This window comes from Tetrao urogallus (assembly GCF_951394365.1).
Source record: "Tetrao urogallus genome assembly, chromosome: 2".
NCBI classification, from domain to species: domain Eukaryota; kingdom Metazoa; phylum Chordata; class Aves; order Galliformes; family Phasianidae; genus Tetrao; species Tetrao urogallus.
This window is the reverse complement of record NC_136814.1, coordinates 39,410,123-39,416,437: the sequence shown is the minus strand read 5'-3', so window position 1 is coordinate 39,416,437 and position 6,315 is coordinate 39,410,123.

The window sequence follows — 6,315 nt, the reverse complement described above, 5'->3', positions numbered from 1 at the left end:
TTTCTGCCTCTGTCCCCTTGAAAGGCGCGTTCAGAGCGATGCAAATGCTTTAAAATTTCATGCCCATAAAAAGGCCTGTGCTGTTAAATGGAGTAAAGAAAAAGGAGGAGTGATGAAAATACACGTGTGTTCTAATCCTGTATTTGTAGGAGAGGAAAAGGGGAAACCAAAAGTGTGATCCAGACAAGTGAAACTGCCAGCCAGATAAGCTGCTGACCTGCACTTAAATGTCCTGCGTTGATTGATGGGCACATCTTATCTACTGCTAACTGAGGCTTGAGCGTGTGGAGAACTACTGGCCCAGTGTGTTTTGTTTTCTTTTCTTGGTATTGCAGAGTACCAGCATTTTAAGACCCTTGTATTAAAAGAACATTATGTATTTTCTACACTCATTGCGGTCCTAAATATTACAGCTCCTTATTGCACTTCTGCAATATTTTGGACTAGCTACGCAGAAAATACCTTCTTTCTTTTTAATAAGAGGATGGAAGTCTGGCCTTAGTAGAGGCCTGTCTCTGCATTGTTGTTTGAGTTTGATTCCTGGTACTAGCTGTGATATTTGTATTTATGTTCCATGATGAGGGATCTTTCTGAATCTGGTTGCACTGTGTTTTGAGGATGGGAGAACAGTGAGGGCGGTGGCTTAAAGGGTAATACAAGACTTGCTTTGGCTGGAGGAGGGCACGATGGAACTGAAGAGGCTATGTTTGGACTCCTAATTGAAGCAAGACATGTCAGTCTACCACTGCACCTCACAGAAATATTTCCGTAAAAGGAAGTTGGCAATCTAGGAAGAAGGGGACGGGGAGAGAGACATACACACAAAGTGACGTGAGGAAAAAATAGTATTACTAAATTATTGTGCATACGCAGAGGCAGCTTTGCCAGTGTTGGATTTTTCTCCAAATGTTGCAATATCAGTTTCATGAACACTTTGTGAAATAAATCATCAGCATTTAAAACAAGGATCTGCAGAAAAAGCACGTTCTAATTTGTCACTTAGAGAGATTAAATATTTCTGCTTTCTGGAAAGAGTTATTTTGTATTTTGTTTTCTATTAAAAGCATTTAGTTTAAAAAAAAAAAAAAAAAAAATTGGTTTGGTCCCTTTCTGGGAAACTTGCTCTAACTTGCATGGGAAGGAGATGGCAGGAGCATGCTTCTACATTGCTTGAGCCAGGGTCTGCTTGGCACTTGGGGTTTGAATATGGTGGCTTGGAGTTCACTGTATTGGTACCTTACTGTTTGCTTTCCACAGAGGTGACCCAGTAGGTCATGGCACAACATACTGATTTTGTAGGCCGGCTGAAGTGTGAGCGAAGGACTGAGGTACTGCTTAAGGTGCACACAGTGCACTGGAAGGTCTCACTGTATAGGACTGCATTTTTGGTTCTTGGCTTAACGTTCTGAAATTCCTCTTTAGAGCAGAGGCACATTCCTAATGTCTTCCAGACAGATTGTCAGAATTAAATGATAATTCCCTTTTGGCTTCCCTCAGGCTTTTCTGGACCTGTGTGAGAGAATTCTTTCAAGAACGTCAAAGCAGAGTAAGAGTTGAGATGACAGGACAGCTCGCAACTGCTTTCTTTTCTCCATACCTACTTAGATTGGTAAATGACCATAACCTTCTATCAGAAATATGTTTGACCTTTCTGAGATGAGTAACTGTGTGCTGCAGCTCTGCTCGAAGAGGACCAGAAACAGTTGTGTGTACCACAAGTTGAATGGCATTGCTAATCTTCTAGTTGTGAATCAAGTATGAAGTAGCTCGAGGATCCCAGTCCAGGATCAGGCATTTTGAAAATACAGCGTGGGAGACAGGTAAATTGCTCATGTGCTGCGCAATGCAGGTCTTTTAGAAGGGTGTCTTTCAGATTTACTGAGCTGCTCACCAGATGAAATGCATTCTATTCTTGAACCTGCAGAAATCTCAGTAGTGGTTTTGAGCGTTTTTGATAGATTCTGTAGATTCCAGTCCAAACGTCTCATTATTAAATGTGTCTTAGGGAAGTGTCAAAGTGCTTGCTGCAATGCTTGTGTGCGTACCTAAAAAGCATGAGGCTCATCGGTCTTTACTGGAATTCATTTGCTGTTTGTTGCCGTGTATCCTGAGTTGAGTTTTAAAGCAGTTGGACTGGAGTCCTGAAGTAGGTTGAACAGCAACCGGGGAAGAAAAAAAAAAAAAAAAAAAAAAAAAAAAAAAAAAAAAAAAGCAGGTGAGATGGGTAGTGACCAAAACAAAGCTTCATTTTAACATCTTCTCTAATGGAATTGGGCTTTTGATTAGTTATTCTAAGTATTTTCCCTACAAAAGAGATATGTAGGTAAAGATGCTTAGAAAGACAATCATTGTATATGCAAAAAAAGCAAAACTGTCTTTCTAAAGTGTTAATAAAATGATACCACTAACAAGGTGCTTCAAAACCATCAACTTTGGGGTACTATGTGGACAGTGTTTGTTTTGGTGCTCACAAAATGCAAATCTTTGAGGCTAGAAAGCCAGGAAAAAATCTAGACTGTAAGAAATGTTTGCAACTGATTGACAGCATGAATTTCAGGGCAGAACTGGAAGGAAAGTATGAGTGGAAGGAAGAAATACTGGTTAAGTCTGGCAGAATTTGGATAGTAATTTGTTAGCTGTGTATCTCAAGTGCATTTGCAGAGACCCCTTCCTTATTCCGTTTTAAATATACGGTAGAACACATTAAGACACTTAAGCTAGCACAGTTAAGTGCTCAAATGTTAAATAGCAGGGACTGCTGCTGCTTGTGAGCCTGTGTAAGTTTTGTGCCACTCCATTTGTGGCCTGGATGGTGCATGAGGCGCTGTGCAGTATCAGATGGTGGCTCAATTTATTTCCCTGTTTGTTTTTTTTACATCTTTTGATTGATGTTCTCATTCTATTCACTAGCCCTTTGAACTAATAAAGGCTATTGACAGTGCTGTCAGGTAGTCCAGGCCACAATAAATATAGACAAAGCTGAGGTACAAGTCCATGCTTAGTCACTGCTGATGAAGGAAAAGGGTATTTGCTCTGGTAAACGAAGTGCTGTGCCCATTCACAGCTCTGTTAGAGTTGCCCTTCCCATTTTTAACAGTTGCATCTCCTGATTAGCATGCTGGAACACCGTTCCGAAGTTTTTGCCTCCCTAACAGAGAAATTCATTGCATTTCTCCCCATTCAGCTTCCTTTGTTAATAAGCTGTCTGATAAATGCCTTTTGAGTCTAAGAACATTTTGCCAAAATGATATTTCTATTAACAGATCCTCTGGGTTTGCCAAGAAAAATGAGAGAGGGCTTCAAGCGATTCTGCTAACCTTGTTTTAACTGCTTCTGACTTAGTCCTCCAGGCTCGCTATGTTCTACAGCTAAATCCTGAAATGGCTTTCCTTGTGAGTGGTGTCGAGTTGTTTGCAGTGAGCCAGCCTTTAAAACTGTACTATTACAGGACACTGATGTGACAGTTAAATTAACAGCCTGAATGTCCCTAGCCAAAGACTATCCCATCATGCTGCATGTTAGCTATGATTTATATTAATTTTTTTTTAAGTACTGGGTAGGAGCCAAGACTGACTGAAATAACTCAACAATGCGCACCACGCTGCATTTAAGCTGAGAGTTAGACAAGGAAGACTTTCGTTTTCAGCAGCCCTGCTTTCTTGTCTGGTTTAGATCTTCACGGTTCAGTTTGAAGTAAAATTGTCTTATCTTTCTGTGGGTTTGTAATATTCTGTGAAGTCATTGAGCCTCCATTTATAAAAAGTCTGGTGACAAAGCTCCTTTTAGCATGTACAGCTGGGACATCAACTAAGAACAGGGCTTTATGATGCTTGGTGCTGCATAAGCATATTGGTTACAACAGTTCCCAAGAGCAGAACTCAGCGGGGTGAATGTAATAGCTCACATCGTCAGTGTGCTTCAGGATTAAATTGGAGAGAAAACAACAAGAAGAAAACAAGAATGGGCTAATTCACACTATCTTTCAAATAGGCAATACTGCCTCACTTTTTCACAGTACTGTGATGTTTTTGGAATTACTATCAAGGTTTTGCATGTATGAGCGGGGAGACCCAGGCTGTCTTTTCCCTGTGCCCTTTACCTGCTGTAGATCTCAAATTTTATGGGAAGCTGGTCTCTGAGAAACTGCTTTGTGGAGGAGAGCCCAGCATGCCACTACCGACCTCAGCTGGCCTCTTCTCCAGGACTCAACAAGGCCATGGGCAGCACTTTTCTGATGGAAGGGAGGAACCCTGAATTCCTCTATCCCTGTCAAAGGAGAGGAGAGTATACAAGTGTCACTACAGCTCTCGAGAATGGGAAGGAAGGTTCAAGCTATATGAGTAGCAGGGAACAAAACTCGCACCATCATGGTGTCCATTCCTGTTTCTTTACCATCGCTTCTTGTCCCCACCTAGCAGTGGTGCTTCTGTGCCCACTGCACATCATGCAGTGCCAACTCCAGCAGCTTTGGTGTGTAGCAGGGCTGGTCAGGCAGCTTGCTGAAATAATCAAGCCTTGTTCTTTCTTATACATTTGATTAAAGCAATACAGTGTATTTTGTTTTCTTCCAGTGGCTTAAAATTGTTTAACACGGATGGGCTGTAACGTGCCTGGTTTACAGCTGAGAGAAGCCTTTGATTTGTGGCATTCTTTGGGGTATTCAGGGGATATCCTGAGCCCTCCAAACTTAATTTGGAAAGCTTTGCTTCAGACTCTTCCTTTTTTTCTTTCTCACTTAAGCAAGTTGCCTAGACAAGAGCCATAGTGCTTGCTATTTCTGCTCAGTGGCACAGCACTGCTCTCACTAGTGCATCCAGAGGTTGAACATGTGTCCCAGCAAATTCCTGTAAGTGATGGGTAGAGGGGAAGTAGATAAAAGGCAGCTGATCTTTTAAGCTTCTGAGGTACCAGAGACCAAAGGTTGTTCTTCCTCCTACTGCTCCACCACCACTGTGTGCAGAGGGTGGGTTGTTCACCCAAACATTCACCATATCCACAGTCACAGCCTCTGATATCTGCCTTGGGCCAGCCCCAGACCTAGCTTTGGAATAGTCAGTGTTGCTCTGTAGTTAATGGAGAGGGAGCCATGGTACAAGTAAGTGCAGAAACTGAAACTGGAGTCACACCGTAAGAAACTCAGTCAAAAACTGGTGCTGACTGCATGCGGAGAGTGGCCATTTGTCTAGCATCCAGGAAAGCACAGCTGAAGCCACATGATGGTAATTTGTTCCTTAGAACTTACACAAATCCTTCCTGAGCTGCACGTAGTTCAGAAATAGAAATCAACCATCTCAAACTATTAGCTTGGACATCTTGAGATATTTTTGAGAGATATAATAATTGAGAGATATAATAATTGAGATCTGGAGTTGTGAGTGCACCCAACTTTGTGGTACTTAGGGTTTAAACATCATAACTTCAGTTCCTTGCTGGCATTGAACCAAGGCATATTTGCACAGCTTTTGCTTTTTTTTTTTTGCTTTTTTTTTTTTTTTTTTTTTTTTGTATTGATGAGTAGCTTAGCTGGAGATTTATGTGCTGGACTGCTGTTGCTTTTGCCACTCTTGCTGAAGGTAATAGCAGGGCAATCTGTATGTGATAAACTGGAAAAGAATAACCAAGATTTTAGGCTCTCTTTCCCTCTGTCAATTCCACTCTGCTAGCAAAAATACTTTGTGACTGCTTAGGATAACTGAGTAACCATCTGTGAGCTTGGGGTTTGTTGTGCTGGTTTTGTTTTGTTTTGTTTTAAACACTGTTTCTAGAACTGAAGCCTAAGAAGACTCAAACATAGATGCAGTATAGCTTTAAACTTCCTGTCACCTTTGCCCATCAGCTCTACTTGCTGTGGGTGGCAGAGGGTGCTTTTTTTCAGTTTGGTGCTCACTTAGCTGTAACTGATAATTACTTTTCCAAAGTCTCTTGAGAAAGCATCCCAAGTGCTCCAACAGCCTTCATGCTGCAGCTAGCACACAGAGGAAGAGAATCCACATACTTGAAGCACTGCTTCTGTCTATATTGGGAGCAAGCACATGGTGTTTACCTGCAACAGTATAACAAGAGATCACCTCCTGGTCACCACTGTCTCCTATTTCCCCACCCTAGAGCCCTATGGGGCTGTAAGAAAAGCCCTGGCCCCGTATTTCCCCTCTGGCCTGCAGTCCTTTGGGCTGGTGGCCACAGCCTGCCACACACTTTGCTGGTCGGGTGGCTGTGGTGGGTTCCATCATGCTAACAAGAGCGTTCAGAGCCTCTCCCCCCCGCTATAAGGTGATGTACATTGTTCCTGTACTCAGGAAGCCGAGTTTTCACCTC